Source organism: Sceloporus occidentalis, unplaced genomic scaffold (genome assembly GCF_023333645.1).
Source record: "Sceloporus occidentalis isolate IW3139 unplaced genomic scaffold, rSceOcc1.0.p SCAF_21, whole genome shotgun sequence".
In the NCBI taxonomy this organism is placed as follows: Eukaryota; Metazoa; Chordata; class Lepidosauria; order Squamata; family Phrynosomatidae; genus Sceloporus; species Sceloporus occidentalis.
Window position 1 is genome coordinate 11,633,948 of NW_028317001.1, and position 26,853 is coordinate 11,660,800.

Consider the following 26,853-nt stretch of genomic DNA (forward strand, 5'->3'; position numbering starts at 1 on the left):
TGGGGAAATGGGCGCAGGATATGGGAGCAAAATTGAAATGGAAGAATGGCAAAACGCCTGGAATAGAACAAAGACATTTACAGTAATGCAGGATCTAAAAGAGAATCACATGAAAATAATGAACAGGTGATATTACACCCCATGGAAGCTAAAAAACCCTTATAAATTAGCACAGGGGAATTGTTGGGGGTGTGATTGTAAAAAGGGAAACATCTATCATATATGGTGGCATTGCAGGGAAATTCAGAAACTTTGGAAGAAAGTACATGACTCAATACAGAAGATATTGGGAATAAAATTCCCAATGAGCCCTAAGTTGTACTTACTCAATATAACTTCGATTTTAAGCCTACAGGACGAAAGACAATATTGGAGGATTATATTATATCTTGTAACAGCAGCTAGAATTGAAATAGCAAAGTTATGGAAGTCAGATGAGACTCCAAGACGGGAAAATTGGATGCAGAGAGTTAATGATTACAGGGAACGGGACAAACTCTCTTGTAGGGCCCAGAATTAGGATATGGAAAAAGAGAAGAGGAATGGGAAAAGAATGGAACTTAAATCTGAAGCTCATTGAGGTCTGAATTAACTGGAATTGAATCTACAAAGTCTGTTCTTTAAACATTTCTTTAAATGTGTATTTTTATTTCCTGCTTAATTATAGGTCAGTAGAAGAAAGTTTGAGTCTCCTGCTTAAAGTAAAGCATGATAAAGAAGGAATCAAATACTGCAAAGTTATGCATATGGTATTTTGACAATAGATAAGAACATAAATGAAAACTGATATTATCAATAAGCAATTGGGATATATTGTGTTCATACGGTTTAGAGTTGTGCATAAAATTTGTGTTTAAAAGCAGGGTTCGGTTATAATATGATGAAAGTGAGCTCTTTGAAAGGCCAAGAAGACAGAAAGCAGAAAGTGGGTCCAAGGAAACGGAAAGATTTGTGACAGTGATGTTATGGATACTGTGTTTGTATAGTTCGTTTTCTATTTTTATGACTCAGAAAATAATAAAGATTATATAAACGTCAAATTTGTAATGAAGATTACTATGTATTGTGTAAAAAAATGGTAATATCTGGGGGAATATGTACAAAGGATTTACATTGAAAAGGGGAGGGAATAATTCCAGTTCAAAATAAAATTGGTATAGGTTAAGTATGAAGACAAATAGAGAATTATGGACTCTTATCCATAGGGTCGCCATGAGTCTAAATCGACTTGAGAACAAGAAAAGATGTAAAGACTAATTAGCCAGAGATAAAAGAGGATTATTTAAAGAAAAGAACTAGCTGTCGCTTTAGGTTTGGAAGTTTATTCTAATGTTTTTTGCATTTAGAATTATATGTATATATGGCATTCATATGTATTTATGGTAATTTAAATGTTGTTCATTTGTTTGTTATAAGTTATATGTATTTTTTTAATTCATCTTTATTTAATTTTCCAAATACATAAAACACGACCAATACATAATCCAAATAAAAATTGCTTGTAAAAGCAAATCTGAGTCTTGACTGGTCATTTGGGACCCTCTTAAGTCTTCCTTTTCCGTCTTCTGAATTCGAGCCCATTTGAATGTCCTTTGCCTTGAAACCTCCCTCCGAAATATGATGTCTAGCTGTGAATTATTCCTTTACAATTTAAGTAAAAAAAGAAAGAAACTGCAAATTTTTTTCATTCGATTTTACATAGAAAACTTGTCTACTTCTCTTACTATTTTGTAAGGTTAACAACAACTGAAGAAATATATATTTATACAGATGTTCACATCAGTTTCATTGTATGGATCTCTCTCTATTGTTTTTAATATACACAGTGAGTTATTCAATCATCCTCTGTTGACCTGGGATTTATATAAGAAAGCAAAAAGAAACAGAATATTCTTATATTCAATTTATAACATGCATAGCATTATATTCTTAAAGGTTCTTAAATTTCATTCTCCCAAATCCACTGAGAACAGTAAAAAGAGAGGACTTTGATTATTCCTCCACTAGCGACAAGTTTAATTCCCATTCTTTCCCCCACTTTATCAAAACTCTCTTCCACTCCTCCTTTATTCTGCCTTTATCATGATTTTGGGCTATACATGAAAGTCTAGCCAATGCCCTGGACTCATTTACTTTCAGCATCCAGTTTTCCCAAGTTGGTCTCTTATCAGATTTCCATAATTTAGCTATTTCTGTCCTAGCTGCCGTAACAAAATAAAGTAATTTTTTTAGCAGAATATTAATGAAAATGGCAAGACTAAGAAGGGGTCCCAACTCCTGAGAGCAGCCCCCAAGCAGCCCTCTCCTGCCTTCCCCCCAAACACACCTGAGAGGTCTGTGGGACAACAACCAGGGCCTCCCCAGAAGATCCCAAAACCAGGACAGGTTTCATGCAGGAAAGTAGAGGAAGATGGGTTGCAAAATATGTATCTGGCACATTTCTTGAATGAGGAAGAACGAGAGTATCCCAGATAACAGACTGCTCCATTGTGGCTGAGGAAGACCTCTTGTCTTGATATGTGCTCCATCAATTCCCAAAGACAGGGATAACAGCACTTTACTTAGTTTCATATCATCTATTTTAGCATGTCACCTAGAGCAGATATATTGGAGAGAGTTTGTGTCTTGTAATTGTTCCTTTTGTTGTTTTGTTGTAGCCCATTCTTAATTATATGTATTGTTATTGTACTGAAGCCTTTGTGTAACTGTATTCACAATTGCCCTTGTTTATATTATTTTTTGTAGAAGTCATTCTGTATTAATACATTAGTAGGTTATTCATAGTAATAAACTGAAATTAGTTTTTACATTATCATTGTTTAGACGTTATTCTGCATTACATCAGTATGTTATTCAGAGTAGATAAACTGAAGCTGATTTGTGTATTGTAATTGTTCTTTTCTTCTCATTATATAGCATTACTTTCTTATTACATGTTTCATGTTCACTTAGAATCATAGTGTTGGAAGCGACTACAAGGGCCATCCAGTCCAACCCCATTCTGCCATGCAGGAACTCTCAATCAAAGCATCCCCGACAGATGGCCATCCAGCCTCTGCTTAAAGACCTCCAAGGATCACTGCACTCCGAGGAAGGAGTGTGTCCCAATGTCGAATAGCCCTCACTGTCAGGAAATTCCTCCTAATGTTGAGCTGGAATCTCTTTTCCTGGAGCTTGCATCCATTGTTCCGGGTCCTAGTCTCTGGAGCAGCAGAAAACAAGCTTACTACCTCCACAATAAGACATTCCTTCAAATATTTAAACAGGGCTCTCATATCACCTTCTCTTCTCCAGGATAAACATTCCCACTCCCTCATAGGGCATGGATTCCAGATCCTTCACCATTTTAGTCGCCCTCCTTTGGACACGCTCCAGTTTCTCAATGTCCTTTTTGAATTGTGGGGCCCAGAACTGGACACAATATGCCAGGTGGGGCCTGACCAAAGCAGAATAGAGTGGGACTATTACTTCCCTTGATCTAGACACTATACTTCTGTTGATGCAGCCTAAAATCGCATTGGCCTTGTTAGCTGCCTCATCACACTGTTGACTCATGTTAAACTTGTTGTCTACTTGGACCCCTAGATCCATTTCATAAGTATTTTCATTCAGCCAGGTGTACCTCATCCTATACCTCTGCATTTCATATTTCCACCCTAAGTGCAATACCAAACATTTCTCCGTGTCGAATTTCATTTTGTTAGCTTTAGCCCAGCTTTCTAGTCTATTCAGAACATTTTGAATTTTGATCCTGTCTTCTGGGGTATTAGCTACTCCTCCTAATTTGGTTTCATCTGCAAATTTGATAAGTATGCCCCCAATTCTGTCATCCAAGTCATTGATAAAGATATTGAATAGCACTGGGCTCAAGAGGGGACCCCACTGGACACCCCACTGGTCACTTCTCTCCAGGATGAAAAGGAGCCACTGTTGAATATCCTTTGGGTTTGGCCAGTCAACCAATTACAAATCCATGTAACAGTTTCCTTGTCTAGCTTGTTTCATGTTTTTGTTTTATATACTGTTTAATTTGGTTAACTGCTATTAAGAGACATAGCTATGAGAGTCTATGATAAGGGGTGCACTATAAACATTTTAATAAATGAACAGGTATTTCAATTCTATATATTCATATTATCAGACATAACTCCAGAGAATGTTAGCCTTTTGGATGCCATAATGTTCGTCTCCTTCTTCAGAGCAAGAAGCAACACTTCAGCTGCCTTCTAGAAGAGAAAGCAAAAAGGCTTCCAAAACAACCGAAGCCTTGGGCAAGTCACACTCTCTCAGCCTCAGAGGATGGCCATGGGAAACCCACTCTGAAGGAACCTGCCAAGAAAACCCCTTCAGAGACTCTCATAAGGTCACCATAAAGCCTGGAAACAACTGGGAGGCAGACACCAAGAACAACATTGGGAAATAGGTGCAAGCCTTGCCTTGGGAAAGTGTAATGACTGGGCTCCAGTCAATGGAGGTCTTCTTCAGGCAGAAAAGGGAGGTTTATGCAAACACAGAATGACATCACTGCTAAGGAAGGCTCTCTTGACCAATCAGAGAGCAAGATGAAGGTTCTTCTGGAAGCTTCCGTGAGAAGGAGATATAAGGCCTGAGAGACCAAGAGACAGTTGGGGGAATTGTGTCGGTTGGAGATCGAGAGAGAGAGAGTTAAAGAGCGGATCTTGGAAGTTAGTCTCAGAATTGGATGCTTAGGTTTATTTATTTCTTCAACAGCTTGTATGAATTGAATATTATATACTTACAAATATTGTACCTGAAAGACTCTTAATATCTTGTATAACTGATATTTTAGTTATATTTTGTTATTTATAATGAATATCTCCTTTTCACTGAAGAGAGGGGTATAAAATATTATTATTATTATTATTATTATTATTATTATTATTATTGTTCCAGGGCCGCAGTTTGGCTGCTTGGACCACCGGAGATCATCACAGAGAGTCAGTTGGAAAAGCCCATCTCACTCCAGAAAAAAAGGTACTTGAGGAGTTTGCACTCTGCGTCTTTCTGTGATAATATCTACAAAACTGATAATAGCATTTGGGACATTTAGTCTTTTAAAAACAAATATGGCGGATTTAAATGCTGCTTTAAAACCTCTTTCCATCTGCCAGCTTTGCTCTGGTTTTGGGGGAAAATGAGAAAGTGTTGGGAGGGAGGGACTGCCAACAGAATTAGGAGATGCATTGCAGGCTATGGACAGTTTGCGGCCAAGAAAGGTCCAAAGCACACGGCAGCAATAGTCCATTTTGAGAGCGCTTTAACAGCCCTGGCCCAGTGCTAGGGAATCCTGGGAACTGGAGTTTATTGTGGCACCAGAGCTCTCTGACAGAGAAGGCTCAATGTCTCACAAAACTACATCTCCCACAATACCCTAGCACTGAGCCAGGGCAGTTAAAGCAATCTCAGATTGGATTATTGCTGCAGTGTGTTTTGGACTTAGGTGACCCTTGGCAAGTCACACTCTCTCAGCCTCAGAGGATGGCAATGGCATCCCCTCTCTGAATAAACCTGCCAAGGAAACCCCATGATAAGGTTGCCTTAGGGTTGCCATAAATTAGACTTGAAGACACACATGAAGAACAGAAAAAAGTCTGCTATTATTTCTCAGGTTGTACATGGGAATGGGAGGCAGTGTGGTACAGTGGTTTGAGTGTTGGGTTACAACTCTGGAGTCCAGGCTCCAGTGCCCCACTCCTCCATGAAACCAGTTGGGTCCCTTGGGCAAGAAGTCACACTCTCTCAGCCTCAGAGAAAGGCAATGGCAAACCTCCTCTGAACAACTCTTGCCAAGAAAACTCCAGGGAAGGCTCCCCAGAAGTCGGCAATGACTTAGAGCCACTCCACAAAAAACTACAAAGCCTCAAGAAAGAGCCAGTGTGATTTAGTGGCTGGACCATTAGACTATGACCCTGGAGCCCAGGGTCCGAATGCCCTCTTGGCCACGGAAATCCACTGAGTGACCTTAGGCAAGAAGTCACACTCTCTCAGCCTCAGAGGGAGGCACTTACTAAACCACTTCTGGACAAATCTTGCCAAGAAAAGCCTTCAATGGACTTCCCTTAGGGTCACCATAAGTCAGAAACAACTTAGAAGCACACAACGACAACAAGAGCAGTAACAGCACTAACACAAGGCAGCTTGGGAGAAAAGAAGGAAGGAAGGAAGAAGGAAACTAACAAAGAAAGAAAGAAAGAAAGAAAGAAAGAAGACTTGGGAGTTGTAGTCCTCGGTTGAGAGGGATTGGAGGGGCTTTACTGCAGGGCAGGACCAATGTTGGTAAGAAGCCTTGAACTTATTTCCCGGCATGTTTTACCAAAATCCATGGAATCCACCCCATATTACACGGAATATTCAGTCAAAATCCCTTGAAAGTTCCCATAATGTTAATAATAATAATAATAATAATAATAATAGGATTTATTTATATTTTTCCTAATATGGTGGACCTTTAGCAAATAAATGTAAACCTAATTGAATAAAAATAATTGTAACTTATTTCTACTCTCAAAATTACCATTGGACCAAACAAAGAATCTTTCAGTCCTTCTAATACCTTTAAGATACTTATTTGGACATGAAGGGGGGCCAGGAAGATTTATGCAAAATAGAAACGTGTTCAGCTGCAACCGCACTGCAGAAATAATCCAGTTTGACACCCCTTTAATTGCCCAGGCTCGGTGCTATGGAATCCTGGGAATTCTAGTTCTCTGAGACATTGAACCTTCTCTCTCAGCAAACTCTGGTATGATAACAAACTACAATTACCGGGACTTCATAGCACTGGGCCATGGCAGTTAAAACGGTATGAAACTGGATTGTCTCTGGAGTGAAGATGCAGTCTGAGTTGGTTCCAAGACACACTGCAGAAATAATCCAGTTCAAGACCACTTTAGCTGCCCTGGCTCAGTGCTAGGGAACCCTGGGAATTGTAGTTTTGTGAGAAAGAGCTCTAGTGCCACAATAAACTACAATTCCCATACATCTGAGGAAGTACGCTTAAGTCTAGGAAAGCTCATGCTGCCAACTTTTCTTTTAGTGAGTCTCAAATGTGCTACACTATCTATCTATCTATCTATCTATCTATCTATCTATCTATCTATCTATCATCACCATTATTATTATCATTATTAAATTCAAATGCAGCTGAAAAAGTGGACTTAAATTGGCAATGCTGATATACTGTAGAGACTCTTTCTCTGGGGCTGTGATCTGGAAGCGTGGAGGCAATTCCCTTCTCAAATCAGGGAATCCTGGGAATTGTAGTTTGTTGTGACACGTATGTATATATACAGTATATGTATGTGTATATATGTCTCTGTGTGTGTGTGTGTGTATAATGTGTGTATATGTGTGTCTGTATGTCTCTGTGTGTGTGTATCTGTGTGTGTTTATGCATGTTCAACTGAGGACTCAGAGAAGGTTCTAGAACATACTCCATAGTCACAAACAGCACACAAAATGGCCGCCAGAACACAAAATGGCCGCCAGTGTGGCTGGGGCTCCAGGGTCCCTCAGTCCCTCCTGCCTTGTTCCATATTAACTGCAGGAGGAGCCTGTGAGGGTGGGGCAGGGGGTGGGGCCTTCCAGCTCCTCTGTCACCATTGGCCAGATTAAAGAAGGGGAGGAGCTTCTGCCTCTCTATTTAGCTCTGGGCGCGGAAGAGTGAGTGAGAAGGGGAGGGAGACAGACAGACAGACAGGGACAGGGACAGGGACAAGGAGGAAGGAAGGAGGCAGAGAGAGAGGGGAGAGGGAGCAGAGGGACAAGGCCTGGAAGTTGTAGGTTTCACTACTGCACTGAGGCCTCCAAGTGCTGAGCCAGAGGTGGCCATTTTGGGTTCTGGGGGCCATTTTGGGATCTGGCAGCCATTTTGTGCTGCTTGTGACTGTGGGGAACAACGTTCCAGAACCTTCTCTGAGGCCTCAGTTGAACAGAAGCTTCTCTTTCTCTCCTGAGGCTCCAGAGTCAGAAGGAGGCCAGGCTCCTTGGGCCAGAAGGAAGGAAGTGTGTCTCTTTGTGTGTCTTTTGGGTCTCTTTTCTGAGAGGGTTTTCTTATTACACAGCTCTGCTCCTTCTGGGGAACATGGGTTTTTAAAGGGATCAGAAATGGGGAGGATAGTTTTCATACAAGCCTTATTCTTCTTCTTCACAAACATTGCGCTTTGGCTTCAAAGAGGAGGCTAGTCCCCCAAACAAGGCCAAAAGTGGCTCCTTTGGGAGGTTTTAAAAGTCTCCCCAGTTTCCTTATTAATAGATTTTTAGGCAAGAAGGAAGGAGGCAGACCAGAATAACTCAGATTACCAAGAATGAAACATAAAACAAACAACAAAAATAAGGATTATAGACTAAAACAAACTACTTAATTTTTTAAAGGAAAACCATTATTAGGAGGATAAAAACAAGACATGGGTGCTTCTATCCTTTTACAATCGACTCAGGATGTATCTGCACTGCAGAAATAATCCAGTTTGAAACTCCTGGCTCCATTCTATAGAATCCTGGGATTTGTAGTTTGTTGTGGCATGAGAACTCTCTGGCAGAGAAGGCTAAGTGTCCTAAAGGTAAAATCCCAGGATTCCATTTCTATAGTGTGCATGCAGCCTTCTTGTGAAAGGGGCTGATGCTGGGGAAAAGCACTGGAGACCTCTGCAGGTTTCAGCAGATGGTTTATTTATTTATGGACTGATTTCACATCTATCTATGGGGACATAACCAGGGGCCTCTCTAATTCCCCATCCCCTAATCCCCCCCCCCCACTCTAATAAGGCATGGAGTATCTGTTGAGTAGGGGAGCTGAAGTAAATCTATGCTAGGTCCAGGGAGCTTTGTTTGGTGCAGAGGGAGGAAGGGTATGCCCACCTCTGCATTGGGCCAAAGGAGGCATTTGTCACCTGCGTATGTCTCCAGCAGGATGCTGTTCTTTGTGTCTTTGAGTGCTGCAGGGTTTCTTGCCAAGTCAATCCTAATCCTGGTCCCTTTTCTCAGGACCTTCATCTCGGCCTCCTTGTACACGGCTTTGGGCCTCTCTTGCTGGGCGTGACCAAGTGCAGGGCCACCAGGACCCCCTGCCCACCTGATGACCGAAACAGAGGCCAAGCAGAGGGAGTCGGGCTCCAACAGAAAGAGGCTCCTGAGGTACAACAGCTCTTTGGTAAGTTGCCATCCTTACTATTAGTTTCATCTATGTCTGGTCCGGCTCATGAAAGCAAGCGGAGAACATACTGTCCCAGTTTGGCAGAAAGAGTCCTGGGTAATCCTCTGTCACCTCATTTTTTCAGGGGCTTAGAAAATGTCCTATTTCTCTCTCCTCCTCCCACATTCCCCATTCTCCTCAGGTCAGTTCAGTTGCTGAAAAATTTGTTCCAAGTTCAAAAGAGTGTTCATCCCTTCCACTCAAAAGAGGGGAGAAGGGAGGAGAGGAGGAAGCAGGGTCTTGCCCTTGCCAGGAGACGGAGGCAAAAGCAAACTGCGGTACCCTTCCTCGCTTGTGTGATCTTTATTATACAACTTTGGCCATCTTGACCACCTTCTGGTGTTGCTTAGCCACATGTGTCTTGCTTTCCTCATCTGTGAAATGCTGGGGGATATGGGAGAATATGTCTAGGCCTAAATTGAGGGTGGGCCCAGTGGCTCTCAGACCCAGAGCACTCCCCAGAACTGTTTTTAACAATGAAATATACCTCTCAAATTAGGTGACATATGGCTAAATGCACTATAATTCATTGGTGACTAAATGTACTATACATGTTGGGATACTCAGTATCCTAATCAATCAATAATATTCCAGAAATGGCCTAAATTATATTCTTTATTATATTGTATATTATATTGATAGGATTCGAGACAAACTGGATCTCAAAGGCTGTAGCTTTTTTCTGGCTTGCAGAATTTAAAGTTTATTTCCTGGACTGAATTCTAAAGTGATCAAATAATATTTGCAATGCACCATGTGCTTTCCTCCCCTTTTGTTTAGTCACTCTCTGGATGAGGGCTATTTTCTGTTGCAGGTGACCTTTGCGGATGTGGCGGTATATTTCACCGAAGAGGAATGGAAAATGTTGACGAAGAAGCAGAAACTTATGTACAGTAATGTGATGATGGAGAATTACGAGAATGTGGTCTCTGTGGGTAAGGAACCTGAGTCCATTGCCCTTCCTGTTAAGACTGAGGGCCCTTTCAAAATTTACTGTCAGAGCGCTATGATTCTGCTTTAGAATGATATAATCAAAGAGTTGAAATAGACCACAAGGATCATCCGGTTCAATCTTCTGCCAGGCAGGAATAGACATTCAAAGCACCCCCCAAGAGATGGCCATCCAACTTCTGTTTAAAGACCTCCAAAGAAAGAGACTCCACCAAACTCTGAGGGAGTATATTCCACTGTTGAAGAGCTCTTACTCTCAGGAAGTTCCTCCTAAAGTTTAAGAGGAATCTCTTGTCCCTGTGGCTTGCATCCATTATTCCATGTCCTTTTCTCTGGAGTAGCAGAAGGCAAGCCTGCTCCATCCTGAATATGACATCTCTTCAAATATTTGAACAGGGCTGTCATATCCACTCTTAACCTTCTCTTCTCCAAGCTAAACATGCCCAGCTCCCTAAGTCGTTCCTCAGAGAACATGGTTTCCAGACCGTTCACCATTTTGGTTTCCCTCCTCTGGACATGCTCCAGCTTCTCAACATCTGTTTGAATTGTCGTCCCAGAACTGGACACAGGATTATTGCAAGTGAGCCTTGACCAAAACAGAATAGAGTGACACAATTACTTCCCTTGATCTTGACACTATACTCCTATTGATACAGCATAGGATCACATTGGCCTTTCTAGCTGCTGCATCACATTGTTGACACATGTTCAACTTGTGCTGTACTACACTTCCTAGTTCCCTTTCACACGTAATTTAATTGTCATAACAACTTCCTGCGGAATCTTGGAATTTCTAGTTTTAGTGAGGCACTATTGTCTCCACTTTGTAAGGTTTCTAAATATCCAATCCTAAACTGCCAATTCTGGAATCTTGTGGGACGCAAGTGCTATGCTTTTAGGGGAGTTTGGTACTTAGCTCAATAGAAAGAAATAGTTTTACTGGGGCAATAGTGACCTCTGGACTCAGCCAATCTGTAGCAGTTCCTGAATCAAACAGATCTTCAGTGGGATTTGAAATAGGTTTTTGTGTTTAATTTAGGGGGAAAGCAAAACACACAGAAACATACATATAAGTGTTCACGCACACACGCAAGAACTAGGTAACAAAGGTGGGTGTGGTGAATAGATGTAAGGCTTTGATAATGATGATACGTTATCTATCCAGATCTTTATTCCAAATGTTGAGGATTTGAAATAAGGAGAGGTCAGTAGTTCCCATGACAGTTGGGGTTGGTGAGTGCATTGAGGTGTTTAGCCATGAAAACAAACAGAGTGTCTATCTGTAACTGGACTGACACCGAAGAACAGCAAGTCGGGGCTGATATTTATACTGAAATTGGTTTCTGCTTGGGAGCAGAAACTGTGGGTTCAGAACGGTTTATATCACTTTAGAATATTTCCTTTGTGGGGGAAGAATGGTGTGAAATGAATTGAATGCAAAGGGTGTTTGATGCAAATACATCAGACAAAAGGCATTAGCTCACCGCCTCTCAGATTCTTGTTGGCTCTGAATTTTGATCGCGTTCACAAGCCAATGTACGCTACAATCTGAGGGTGATGCACCCAAATACAACTCAAAAATATCATAGCAGAGTACGGACGCAAATATCCAGATATAGGCATTGGCAATGCAATGACCACTTTTCACACTTAAAAATAAGTCACAAACACAGTCGATTTCATCGAAATCCTTGGAGCTTCTCTATCTTGAGTTGCAAAATAATACAAATATTTGCAAGCTCTCCTCTCCGACTTCCATCAACTTCACCATCCCTTGTACACACAACTCTAATGCAATCCACACCAATCCGCATGTGAGCTGCATACTGTATTGGTTGTGAATCCTCTCCTGGTGCCAAACAGCATGAAGCATCCTCTGCAGTTAGCTTGCATCATGCCTTGGGCTCTGACTCAGCATTCAGTGGCCGTCTCACAGGATATGATGCCACCTGTCAATCAAAGTATTTTTGCACATGTTTAATTGAATATTTTTTTTCAACAGTCCTTTGACTATCTTCTTCCACTGATTCCCTCAAGGCAGTTCCCATATGGTCTCTTCTTTGCTAGCTCCTAGGAGTAAGAATGCAACTGTTCAATGGATTTAGGGGCATAAGCATCAGGGTCATGATTAGGTTACTCACAGCAACTTTATTAATTTAATCTCTAAGAAGGAGGGATTAATGAGGGCTAAATCATGCAGTAACACCCTCCTCTGTTAAGTCTGATTTTCAGTCTCATCTGTAATTGTCGTTCTTTACAGAAAAACATTTGAGTCATGAGAGAGTCCACACAGGAAAGAGGTCACATAAATGCCAGCATTGTGGGAAACATTTTGCTTACAAGTCAATCCTAGTCATGCATCAGAGAGTCCACACAGGAGAGAAGCCATACAAATGCCAGCATTGTGGGAAAGGTTTTTCTCAGAAGTCAATCCTAATGATACATCAGAGAGTCCACACAGGAGAGAAGCCATACAAATGCCAGCATTGTGGGAAAAGTTTCTCTCAGAAGTCAAGCCTAGTGACACATCAGAGAGTCCACACAGGGAAGAAGCCATACAAATGCCAGCATTGTGGAAAATGTTTTTCCTCGAAGTCGCACCTAGTGACACATCAGAGAGTCCACACAGGAGAGAAGCCATACAAATGCCAGCGTTGTGGGAAATGTTTTTCTTGTAAGTCACACGTAGTGTCACATCAGAGAGTCCACACAGGAGAGAAGCCATACAAATGCCAGCGTTGTGGGAAATGTTTTTCTCAGAAGTCAATCCTAATGATACATCAGAGAGTCCACACAGGAGAGAAGCCATACAAATGCCAGCGTTGTGGGAAATGTTTTTCTTGTAAGTCACACGTAGTGTCACATCAGAGAGTCCACACAGGAGAGAAGCCATACAAATGCCAGCGTTGTGGGAAATGTTTTTCTCAGAAGTCAATCCTAATGATACATCAGAGAGTCCACACAGGAGAGAAGCCATACAAATGCCAGCGTTGTGGGAAATGTTTTTCTCGGAAATCAATCCTAATGATACATCAGAGAGTCCACACAGGAGAGAAGCCATACAAATGCCAGCGTTGTGGGAAATGTTTTTCTCGGAAATCAATCCTAATGATACATCAGAGAGTCCACACAGGAGAGAAGCCATACAAATGCCAGCGTTGTGGGAAATGTTTTTCTCAGAAGTCAATCCTAATGATACATCAGAGAGTCCACACAGGAGAGAAGCCATACAAATGCCAGTGTTGTGGGAAATGTTTTTCTCGGAAATCAATCCTAATGATACATCAGAGAGTCCACACAGCGGAGAAGCCATACAAATGCCAGCATTGTGGTAAATGTTTTTCTTCAAAGTCAGACCTAGTGACACATCAGAGAGTCCACACAGGAGAGAAGCCATACAAATGCCAGCATTGTGGGAAATGTTTTTCTCGGAGGTCAAACCTACTGACACATCAGAGAGTCCACACAGGAGAGAAGCCATACAAATGCCACCATTGTGGGAAGTGTTTTTCTCGGGGGTCAAACCTACTGACACATCAGAGAGTCCACACAGGAGAGAAGCCATACAAATGCCACCATTGTGGGAAATGTTTTTCTCAGAAGTCAAACCTAGTGAAACATCAGAGAGTCCACAGAGGAGAGAAGCCACACAAATCCTAACATTATATTTGTCAATAACGAATACAACAAATATATTTTCAATCCAGCAGTGCAAAGAAAAGGCCCTTGTGATCTTATTTGTAAAATTTGTCTGTCAATATGTCTCTATGTTTTCAAGTTGGATTATGTTACGTTTAGGTTTTAATTGCCAATAGTATAGATAATTGCTTTGGTTTGTCAGTTTGGCTGGGGATTGTGGGTTGTGGTATAGGTTAGGTAGATGGGAGGTTGGGATTTGTTGCAGCTGGTTAGAATAGTCATGGGAATTATAGCTTTTGCAATGTGTGGGATTTTGGCTTAAGAAAGTTGGGGGCAAGTATTAACAGAAAGGGCTAGTTTCTGGGAATGGCAAAAGGGGGCTTGTTACCTGTGAGGCAGAGACTGTGGGAATTGGAGGTGGGGGCTATGTTCGGAAGAGGGTGATATTTTAGGTTTTAGGGGTTTTAATGTATTGTTTGGATTGGAGTGGTCAGTTCTGGCTTAAACACTGAATTTCTATGTGTTCTCAATAAAGTTCTTTACTGTTTCAACACACTGGACTCTTTGATGCACAGAATTTCTGAATTTGCCCAAAAATGACCCTTTCTTCTCTCCTCAGTTCTCATCTCCATTCCCAGCCATAAGAACAGCACAGACACACAGACACAAACATACAGGATACACAGAGAGAGCTATATTTCCAAAGCAGAGCCTTCCTTTCCTGCCTTTCCCTCCTGAGTCCAGCACTGCACCTTGGCCTTCATCGCGGTCTCCTCAAAGGAAGAAAGGAGGGAAGGAAGGGGAGGCCACTGAACCCCGGCGCATACCTTCCTTTGCCACAAAGGCCGCCAGCAGAATAAGCAGCAGCATCTAGGACCTGGCAATCCCTGCGCATGCTGAAGAGGGGCCTTGGGACTATATGCGCCTGCACAGTCTCAGCCCCAGAAGCCATTGCTGCCCTCACAGTCTGTTCTGAGGGAGGGAGGGAAGTGGGGAGAGCCCTTGTTCATTCAGAGGAATGGCTGGAGAGGCCCCTCTTCTCCCCCCAAAGAAAGGCAGGGGTCCTGCAAGGCCTCCTCTCCCTCTTTCCTTCCCTGCCCCCTCCTTGGGGGATTCCTTGGGTCCCGGGTACTTGGGGAGTTATTATGAGAAATGAAGGCCGGTGGGACCCTTGGAGAGAAGCACGGCCATGGAGAGGAGGGGGATCCAAAGGTAAAAAGGTCTTTGAGGAGTCCCCTCCCTCGTGGAAAGTGGGGCCGAGGAGAACCCCTCTCTTCTGATGCCTCATTTATGGAAGAGTTTTGTGCCAAATAGAAAGCATCGCACAGGATAGGATTCAATGGCATTTTTCTTGGGGGGGGGGGGAGTTTTCTCTGGAGTCCTGGGGGCGGGGGCTCTGGGGGAGAGAGAAGAGCCAAAATCCTCTTGACCAAAGCCAAGAGGAGGGAGACGGAGGGACCTCAAAACTCTGGCAATCCCCTGTCAACCTGGGAACTAGGCTTAGAGACCCACAGGATCCAGATTGGGCATCCTCCCTCACATACTTACCTTTTCCTTCACAACAACCCTGCAGAGGAGGACCAACAGAGAGACCCACAGCCCCAGAAACACACACTCCCAGATCTGGGAGCATACTGAAAGGGCTTTTGACCCCCTTGAAGAGATGTTATTATTATTATTATTATTACTTATATTCCACCTTTTCTCAATGGAATCAAAGAGGATTACAGTGATAAAATAACATACAATTTAAGAAATACAATTAAAATTCCAAACCCCCAACCCTTCTCCCAATTATAAAAACATTAATCAACCCTTAAAAAGCCTATTAAACAGCAAGAAAATTAAAAACTTTCATAACACAATACAGTAAAAAAAGCTTTTCGGGCAAGAAATGGGTCGTTTTCTGAAGGAGAGGTGGGAGGGCAGGAACGATATACATCAATAGCAATTTCCATCACACTAACGATGGCAAGGGTCAGGGTCAGGAGGAGGGGGAGGCAAGTCAATAGATTTCATCTAGTCTGGAAAGAGGTCCATCTTAATAGCCTTCCTAAAGGCTTCCAAGGTGTTAATAGGACGGATCTCATCCGGAGGTCGTTCCAGAGTGAACCAACACCTTGGATCTTGCCCAGAAACTAATGGGCATCCAGTGGAGGGATTTAAGAACCGGTGTAATGTGGGCAGTTCTAGAAGAGCCCGTAACCAACCTGGCTGCCATATTCTGTACCAATTGAAGTTTCTGAACTTGTCACAAGGATAGCTCCATGTAGAGTGCGTTACAGAAGTTGAGCGCATGTACTACTGTTTCAAGGTCTCCCTGTTCCCCGCCCCATGTCTCCGAATGATGTCACCCAGCAGCTTCATGTAAATGTTGAATAGCATTGGGGACAGAATCACGCTTTGAGGGATGCCCGACTTGAGCTTCTTCTTGGACAAAGAACTGTCCCCAAGGAGAGTTGGGAATTGGGGCACTGCTTTCCAGTGGTTCAGGTCCTACACCTGAACCACTGGAAAGCAGTGCCCCAATTCCCAACTCTCCCATATGTTCCAGAAGGATACTGTGGTCAATGGTATTGAAGGCCGCTGAGAGGTCGAAGAGCACCAGCAGGGTCCCACTTCCCCTTTTCAAAGAGCTGTCGATGCTCAAACGGAGATCGCCGACTAAGGTGACCATGGCTGTCTCAACTCCGTAACCCATCACAAATCCAGTTTGAAATGGATGTAGAAAAATCCATTTCTTCCAAGACTGCTTGGAGTTGAATGGAGACTGCCCTCTCAATTGCCTTGCCTAAGAATATTAAGATCCAAACTGGCCTGTAATTGTTTCTGTCCAGAGGGTCAAGGGAAGGCTTTTTAAGGAGTGGTTTAACCACCACCTCTTTGAGGCAAGATGGAAGAGAGCCTTCCCTGAAAGATGCATTAGTTATATGTTTAGCAGCATCTTGATGGTATCTCCCCCTGGATGGCCAACCAAGACAGCAAGTATCGAGAGAGCAAGTCCTCTTTTTCATACTGCCAAGGAGCTTGTCCACATCCTCTGTACTAACTGACTCAAATTCATCCAGAATAACAGTATAGGCGGAGGCTCTGGATACCTCTCCTGTCGCCTCTGTCGTAAGGCCAGTATCCAAATCTGCTCTTACCTGAGAGATTTTGTCTGCAAAGTAGTTATTAAAAGCATCACATCAGGCTTTTGTAGGTTCTAATAAAGAGTTCAGGATTCTGGAAGGTATATATTAAATAGGACAGTGTTGAAAGATACAGTATGTAGTTTGGCAAATGGGTGATATAACCCAAGAAAATGGTTTAGTTCACAGAGACTGGAAGAATCTTAAAGTAAAAGTTGAAAGAATAGATGTGTATATGCAGAACATGTTCACGTCTATAAACTTCACTGTCAAACATACTGGTGACGACCAGATGACAGACAAGCGTTGGTGGGACCCCAAAAGCCATCAACCAACTGGAAAAGGAGATTCAACAGAGAGAAAAAGACCAAAGATTGTGGTGAACTATCTAGAGAACGGGATGATTTTGATAAGGGACACTTTACGGTCTACAGAAGAAGATGTAAAGATTGCTCAGCGCACTCAATGAATGTGGTCCAGTGAAACAGGAGGAAGCAAAGACTTTTTACTAGATGAGGTGTTAAGTCCACAGCCGGAAAAAAGAAACACGCGGTCAGTTACAAGGACTGATCCAGAGAAGACTCCTAAAAAGGACAAGGATATAATTGAGTTGATAGACTGGAAAACCAATATATTGTAGTTTGCCATTAGTATAATGGAAGATGAAGTGTTTTCAAAACCATACTGGGAACGGGGCAAAGTGGTTGGAGATGATGCTCCATCAATAAGAGAAAAGGGTTAAAAGATTAAATATGTTTGATAACAAAATTTAAATGGAACATATAAAGATCTAAAGTTGGGAAAAAAGGTTATTTAAGTGTTATTAAAATATTAAAACCCAACAAGTGATAAGGGATATGGATATAATATGCTAAACCTACAAGAAAATGATGGTAAGTTGTTATAACAGGTAGAACTGATATTAGACATATGTTTAAAAGGGGAACATACAGGAAAATACCGAAGATATTTAAGTTGGAAATGGTTATTGATAAAACAAGTATATGAAATATATCACATGTGTCACCTGATGTGTGTATAATGTTATATATAATGGGTAAGTATAATTGATAACTGGGAGTTCCTTGGACCATAGAACCGTTTGGTTCTTTGTCTCAATGAACCTATTAAAGGGGGGAGGCGTGTGACGAACTGACTTTCAAACCAGCCAATCAGAAGCCAGAGACTCTAAGCCAATCAGGTGCTGGCTGAGGAGTTTGAAGATTCCGCTTGGCAGTTGGGTGGAGTCAGTTAGGGTTTGCAATCCTGAGGGATGAAGCGGGAGTTCAGTGGGAGATAGTGATAGAGAGGATGGGAACAGTAGAGTCCAAGAGAGGACTGGGTTCCCATAGTTCCTGAGGGGATGGTTACTTAAGGAACTGCTTTGTCCAGAGAGGGACAGGATTAGTCCTGGAGAGTCTAGAGGAGAGAGACTCAGGGGAACCAGACTCAGGAAGAGGGCTTTGGCTTACATCATTTCTTGAGTGATAGTATAGCCTGTGTGGCGGAGTTATTATTGTTATTATTACTATAGAGTTAAAACCAGACCTGTATATAAATAACAAAAGAAGACATAGTAACAACTCCATCTCAAAGATACCTTTGCCTATTCTGTTTTAAAATAAACTTATATTCTTGTTTAACCAGCCGCTTGGTCTGTGTTTTAAAATCCATCCACACGACTGTCCTTCAAACACCCAAAGAGGTGTCAGGTCAAAATAGAAGAGAGGATTGTGAATCGTTACATCATCTATTAGAGATTTAAATCTGATTCTAGGTTTTTTCCTGCCCAGATGGATTTTTGCAGGTCCTTCTGCCGTTCTAAAAATGGTTTGTCATTAAGAAGGATAGGTATAGTCTGAAATGAAAATAGTAATTTAGGCAGTACGTTCGTTTTAACTGCCCTGATCCTACCCAAGAGGGATAGGTTGAGTTTAGCCCATCTATTGGGATCTTGGTTGATATCACCCCATATTTTCTTGTAGTTGCTTTTAAAGAGGTCTCGGTTTTTAGAGGTCAACGCAACACCTAGATATCTGACCCTTTTTCCTACTTTAAAGCCAGTCTCCTCTTGTAGATTTTCCTAATCCTTCTTTTGTTAAATCCATTGGTAAAATTTTTGTCTTATCCCTGTTAATCCAGAAACCCGAATGCTGTCCATATTCCTTTAATTTATGAAGTTGGGGATTAACACTTTCTATTGGGTCAGATAAGTATATCACCACGTCATCCACGTATAGCTTAGGTTTGTACTCTTCCTGTTTTATTTCCAGGCCTTTGGTCTTCTTATCTTCTTTAATGCTAGGACTCAGAGTCTCTAAAGGGGCCATAAATAACAAAGGTGAGAGGGGTATCTCTCTTATTATCCCCATGAATAATAAGTCTCAATGTTTGTTTTCTATAGATTGCATCTATCCAGCTTATAAAGTTATCTCCTAGAACCATGTTTCTTAAGGTTTCCAGCATGAAGCTCCAATTAACTTCATCAAACGCCTTTTCGGCCTCAAGAAAAATCATAGCTGCTTTTTAATCTGTTTTCTTCTCATAGAAGTCTATAATATCCAGTAAATTCCTCGTGTTGTTTCTAAGGTGCCTTTTTGGGAGGAAGCCCGTTTGGTCTCCGTTTATGATATTTTGTAGGGTTTTTAAAAATCTTTCTAAGACCATTGCACAGATTTTATCATCATTGTTAAGGAGAGAAATCGGTCTGAAATTTTTGACCGCCGGCACTTCTTTACTTTCTTTAGGAATCAAAGGCGGGTTACATACCGCCATTTGGGACGTCCCCAGGACATCCCAGTTTAAAAAGGAGGCATCTCTTCTAGATGCCCCTACTCCTGTTACGGACTCTGTCTGTAACAAATGGCAGCGGCTGTTCCACACGGCCGCCGCCATCTTGACGTAGCGGACGCTGTGTGTCTGCACGTCACGCAGCGCTTATGACGTTTTTGGACATTTTGGAGCTTCTTTTTTGCTCCGCAAGGGAGTCGCACAGTTTGGCTGCTGCGGCTCCCTCGCGGAGCAAACAACAGCGCCGGCAGACCGCCGCAAAGCGGCGGTCTGTAAAGCACCAAAGTCTCATCTAGTCTCCATATCAGTTCCTTAGGTTTATTCTTCAAAGACAATAAAATTGGATTGTGATCCAATAGGATTTTTGGTAAGGTTTCTACTGCTTCCACCATTGTGCTAATAGTTGGGGAAGTCAAGAACATATCTATTCTCAACCAGGATTGATGGGTGTTTGAAAAGAACGTGAATCCCTTAGACAGACCCTACTTCATTCTCCAGTATCTTCTAACGTGAAGGCTTCTTTTAATTCAAAGAAAGATTCCGGCAATTTCCCTTTCTTATATAAGTATATTTTGTTGTCTGCTTTTTTATCTATCTGCGGGCATATCACCCCACCCCAATCTCACATCATTAAGGTCCTATAGCAAATATGGTCTGGCATTTGTTTTTTCCGTTTTCCAAAAAACAGGCCATTATTTCCTAAGGGTACATAAACTCCCACCATTAGGATCCTTTGGTCTTGTAAAGTAACTTCTACACCAACCAAGTATCCATTGGGGTCTGAGAATACCTCTTTAGATTCTCATTTATCCTTTGCATATATCACTACACCTTTTTTCCTCTTTTTTGAGGCTGCTATGTATTCTTTCCCCAATTTGGCATTTTTCAGGAATCTTATATCCTCTTCCTTTATATGGGTTTCCTGAAGGCAAATTACATCAAGTCTCTGTTTCCCTCAATAATGGAAAAGTTTACCTTGGTTTTTTTGGGCTGTTGATTCCTTTAACATTTGATGATAGGATGTCCGTCTTTTCCCATTTCATCGTCATGTTCTCCATCTATATCATCCTCTCTTGTGTTTGGATCTGCTTTCCTAAGAAATTCTCCTTCTTCTCTTTCTTCTTCTAAGCTCTCTTCCTCCTTATCCTCTTCTCCTTTTCCGGGGTTGTTTATTTCTTCTTTCTGACTGACCTCTTTATTAAGTTCTTTTTCATTCTCATGTAGAACATTTATTTCTTTTTGTACCGAATTGATTTGGTATCTTTTTTGCTTGAATTTAAAAGATAGGCCCTGAGTTAGTTCCCATTTGTAGTAGATTATATTGCTGCGCAAAATCTTAGTCAGTGGTCCATATTCCTTCCTCTTCCTTAACACTTTCCCAGAGATATCTTTAAATAATAAAATTTCATTTTCTTCAGTTCTGAATCTTGTATGAAAGTGTTGCTGTAGAATTGCTTCTTTCATTTGAGTCCTAACAAAATAAATCATGATATCTCTGGGCAGACTCTTCTGTTTTGCGACCCAGGAGCTTACTCTAAACATCTTGTCCACCTCAAGGAGAAAAGGTTCATTATCTAGGTCCATAAATTCAGCCAAGGCCAGTATTATCCTTTTATATATATCTTCTTCCTTCTGTTCGGGAAGACCTCTTATTCTAAGACATCTCTCCCTAAATCTTTGCTCTAATTTAATTCTTTCTGCTGTATCTTCAGTATGTTCTTTTGTTAATCTCTCTATCTCTTTTCCCATTTTTTTTTATTCTTCCTCCAGGAATGTCACTCTTTCCCTGGTTTGTGATAATTCTGATGTTTTCTTTTCCAGAGAGTATTTATGTTAAGCAACGGGTGGACATTAAACCAACAGAATCCGCAGACTTTCCCTAGTCTTTAAGCTGAGGCAAATACATTCGATGTGGTCCATCTTACAGAAAGGGATCCTGGCCAAAGCAAGATTGTCTTTATGGACCAAAGCAACGTCCCTTTACCTGCTCAAAGACTGAGAACCCGGCTGGTAAGGCCTGATCCCAGGTGGCTGAGCTATCATCACCCAGCCAGGTCTCCATGAAACAATCCAGCTCAGCCTCTTCGTCCAGAAGGAGATCCTGGGCTATCTGCGTTGTATTTTTGACTGACCAGGCATTACACAAGAGCAGGGAAAGGTTCTGTGGTTGGTTTGGTATGCTCTCCAGCTCTTTTGGGATAGCAGGGTGAATGGAAGGGGAGATGGATATCTGTCAGGGTCCTAATTGCAGCCCATCTTGCAAAACAAAAAGCAATACTTTGAAAAAGGAACAGCTTTTATTGAAAAAGAAGATACATGCAATAGAAGTGACTTTTTTTGTCAGGAATGAAAGAAAGTATGTATATACATTTCACTTTTATAACCATATCAGTTAACCCCACCCTATAACCAATAAAGCTAATTAATTAGATAGCCCTTCATCCGGGATTCTGGCAGTGTTTTTAAAAGCAATTAAGCTCTCATGTGCCTTATCTCAACAACTGCACCTGTGGCCTTGTACCACAGAACTCAGCGACACAATAGTTTTAATTAACATTATGGCTTAACAATATATATATGAAACCCCATCAATCCCAATCTAATATGATACCATATGAAAATATAATAAGCATAAACCCATGACAACATATTACAATATAAAAATACCAATAACTCTCTATGTTCCCCCTCCTTTTACAGAGACCAGTCTTTTAAACTCCAGCTTCTGTTAGAAGGGTGATTCCCACACATTCCAATCCTAGCAAACAAGAACATACTTTAGCCATGATCTCTCTACCTCTTTCTAGTATCTTCTATTAAAGCACATATTCAAACATATTATTTCAACCCACCATAAATCCCATTTATCTTAACTCTAATTTAATCCTAAACCCTTATGGCATGAATCCCTAAATTAATAAATGCATGAATAAAGGGATTCGTGACATATAGCAACCTCAGGCTGGTGCTCCTTGCCTGCAGCAATGAGATGGGACCATTGTGAATTTAGGCTAATGCTACTTACCTGAACGTTTGAGACTTGACCATTGCAACCTGAGGCTGATGCTTCTTGCCTGAAGGATTGAAACTGGCCCATTGTGATCTCAGGCTGATTCTCGTTGCCTGAGAGACTGAGTCTGGCCTATTGTGACTTCAGTCTGATGCTCCTTGGATGAAGGATTGAGACGGTACTATTGTGACTTCAGTCTGAGCAGGTGCCTTCTTCAGAGGAACTAGGGCCAAGCCCAAGACTGGGAAACCCCCTGAAGCTCACAGCACCCAGGCCACCACTGGAGGATTTGGGTTTCCGGCCCCAAACTGGGGAAAGGAAGGCTGTCAGGGGGGGGAAAGTGACAGCCTGGGACCCGGCAGTGGGGGAGTCGCTTGATAGCCGCCCCAGCAAAGAAGAACCCCAGGTAGAAGTTTATTGAATGGAGGAATACAGAAAGGAATTAAAGGACCGTATGAAGGGGATGGTGTCCAAGTTAAAGATGTAAGACAAATGTGTGAGTTCTGACTTAAACCCAGAGCTGAAGAACCAAAGAACCAAGGAATGGTGTTTTAAAACAAGCTAAAGAACTAAACAAGATGGTTCTGCGCAGAGCATTGATGTGAAGAAGGGATTTGGCAACTGAGATGAGGAAAGGCTGAGGAATTTGGAAGCTGAAGCCGGGTGCTGTTCAGTTGTGTCGAACTATGACCGGGAAGGTGCCTTTTCTCCTGAGTCACAATAAAGAGGAACTGACAGGACAATGGACTAATTTGAACAGAACGACCTGCCTTTGAACAGCTGTCTCCTCCCGAAAAGAAGAAGTTGAGTAATGGGCGGCAATATTGCAAGACTTCAGCAACCAAAAGCCAGAGAGAAGAAAAGTATAAGGAGCCTTGGCTTTCACCCTAATTTTGTGGGCACCAAATGCGCAGCAATGATGTCATCCCCAGCCTTCGAGGACAACTGATCAATGTCCGGCGGAAGGAAAGTGTGTGAGAGTATTGTATGAATCTGTCAGTGAATGAAAGACCTCTTGATAATCAATGTTTGTATTATGTTTGTGATTTAATAAATGTTACATGTATTATGTTTAAACTCAAATTTTGGTGTCTCACTATCTGTGTTATCCCTTCTCTGAATCAGTCCACAGAAAGAGACATTTTCATTACACGCTCTCAGGTTAAACAGGTTGCCCTTACAAACTTGGGCATAACAAAGATGTGGAGGAGGAAGACGTCAGAGGCAAACTGAGGGCAGCTGATGCTCCTTGCCTGAAGCATTGAGACTGTCCCATTGTGACTTCAGTCTGATGCTCCTTGCCTGAAGCATTGAGACTGTCCCATTGTGACTTCAGTCTGATGCTCCTTGCCTGAAGCATTGAGACTGTCCCATTGTGACTTCAGTCTGATGCTCTTTGCCTGAAGCATTGAGACTGTCCCATTGTGACTTCAGTCTGATGCTCTTTGGCTGAAGCATTGAGATTGTCCCATTGTGACTTCAGTCTGATGCTCCTTGCCTGAAGCACTGAGACTGTCGCATTGTGATTTCCAAATCCTTCACTATTTTAGTCGCTCTCCTTTGGACACGCTCCAGTTTCTCAACATCCTTTTTGAATTGTGGTGCCCAGAACTGGACACAATATTCCAGGTATGGCCTGACCAAAGCAGAATAGAGTGGCACTATTACTTCCCTTGATCTAGACACTATACTTCTATTGATGCAGCCTAAAATCGCATTGGCTTTTTTAGCTGCTGCATTGCACTGTTGACTCATGTTCAACTTGTGTTCTACTTGGACTCCTAGATCCCTTTCACACGTAGTTTCATTCAGCCATGTTTCCCGCATCCTATATCTGTGCATTTCATTTTTCTGTCCTAAGTGCAGTACCTTCCATTACTCTGTGTTGGATTTCATTTTGTTAGCTTTGGCCCAGCTTTCTAGTCTATTCAGGTCATTTTGAATTTTGATCCTGTCCTCTGTAGTATTAGCTACTCCTCCTAATTTGGTTTCATCTGCAAATTTGATAAGAATGCCCCAATTCTTTCATCCAAGTCATTGATAAAGATGTTGAACAGCATTGGGCTCCGGTCAGAACCCCACTGGTCACTTCCCTCCAGGATGAAAATGAGTCATTGTTGAGCACCCTTTGGGTTCAGCCAGTCAACCAATTACAAATCCATGTAACAGTTTCCTTGTCTAGCTTGTTTCATGTTTTTGTTTTATATACTGTTTAATTTGGTTAACTGCTATTAGTGAATTGCCAAGAGTGGCCACCAGATGGCGCTCCAGGATAGAAGTTGGTGAGAAGCCCAAGGAGGCTGCAGTGCCCTGAGTATCCACAAGAGGGCGGCGTTGTATTAGGCATGTTCTTGATTGATAAAACCGAAGTCTATGGGGACTAATGTGATTTTCCCATTGGCTCCCCATTCCTGAGGGGGTGTGGCCTCCTTCCCTTTACCTGGACCTTCCTCTGCTCCCATTGGGTGCCTATTCCCCCCCCCCCCTCGGTTGCCCTGAAAGTGAAAGGCCCACCGGAAGGAAACGGAGGGAATTGCAGTGCTGCACCATGGGAAATTTGCAACCGGGGGGTTTGCGGTGTTGAAACAGAGCAGAAGCAAAGCTGCATTCCACACCAGACCAATTCGGAGTGGAATCAGAGTGAGCTTGGAAGCAATTTCTGAGCATTCGCTTGTTACCTATTTCACCAAAATGAGGGGTCACTTTGGAACCACTGCGGAAGCCCCACGGAAAGAGCCCCATAGAAAGGAATCGCGTGTGATAACACAAAACGTTGTCGCGTGAATTCGCATCGTTGGACCCGGAGTGGCTTTGGATCTGAGCTGCATAGAGCTGCAAAACCTCCGTGTGATAAACACAGTCTTTGAGATTTCACAAGGCTCTGTGGTTTTGGGAACAAGAAACTGATTATCATAATTGTTGTTGATAATAATAATAATAATAATAATAATAATCTCATTCTCCCTCATAAAGGGACACAAGTGGAATTACAAGTTTGAGAAAACAAACTCTCTTCTCCTGGCGTTTGCACCCATTGCTCCGTCTCCTGGTCTCCTCCGCTGGGAGGAGGGAGAGCATGGAATTCTGGGAAAGGCTGGCGGTTGGTTGGAGCCTGAATAGGGTTCTAGAAGGCTGGTGGCTTTGACCGTTGGCTGCTTAGGAAGAAGAAGGGCTCCTTCTGGGTTTACTTGGCAGGAAAGGGAAGGTGGGTGCCTCGAGATGGCGATGGGAGACCCACAAATTTGGTTCCTCTGTGAGAAGGATGGCTGAGGGGTAAGAGCCCCCATTTTGGAGCCAAGGATGGGGATCTGGAGGGTCTTCTGTAGGGAGGCAGCTTTGGGGGCTGGAAGCAAGGAAGGCCCCCTCCTCCTCCCCTCTTCTCCGGCTGCCAGGCCTCCTCTCCTCTCTTGGGAGTCTCTGTGGGGCCCTGAGATTTTGGAGAGGGATCCAAGAGAATCAAAGGGAGGCTGGGACCAAATAACCTCAAAATATGATCAAGATTACAAGGTTGTTTCTGAGGAAGGAGAAGCAAACTAGGAGAGGCTGCAGCTGTTTGCTTTTGCGTGAGCCTCTGGGAAGGGCCCCTCTTCTCCTTTCTCCTTGGCTGTCTTCATGGAGGGAAGACTCCTTTTGCCCTTTGGACTCAGTTTGCAGCAATGGCAGTGAGCTCAAGAGAAGGGGAGAAATGGCAGCAGGAGGAGGAAACTGTGGCCTTTGAAGAGCAGCTGAAAAGGTGGGAGGGCAGAGTATGAACCAGGGGAGGGTCCCTGCCAAACTAGGAGAGTTGGAGGGTATTCAGAAGGAGCTGGGCCTGGAAATGGAGGAGGAGAAGGGGGCTTCTTAAATGACCTCCATGGATGAGGAAGCTGGGCCAAGTCCATGACATACAATGGCACAGTGAAACGATGTCCATTTTGTAGGCGCCAGTGTGGCCTAGTGGTTTGAGCATAGTGGAACTACGACTCTGGAGATCAGGGTTTGAATCCCAACTACATCATAGAAACTCTCTGGGTCACACTCTCTCAGCCTTAGGGGAAGGCAATGGGAAACATTAAATATAGACATTTAAATATTGCAGTTGCTATGGTTGTTGTTATTGGGTTGTTGTTGTTGTTATT

General features: G+C 42.5%; 1 pseudogene; it reads left to right on the forward strand.

Moving 5' to 3' along the window:
* Positions 1 to 26,853, forward strand: part of LOC149301601 (uncharacterized) — a 136,520-nt pseudogene that overhangs the window by 79,924 nt on the left and 29,743 nt on the right.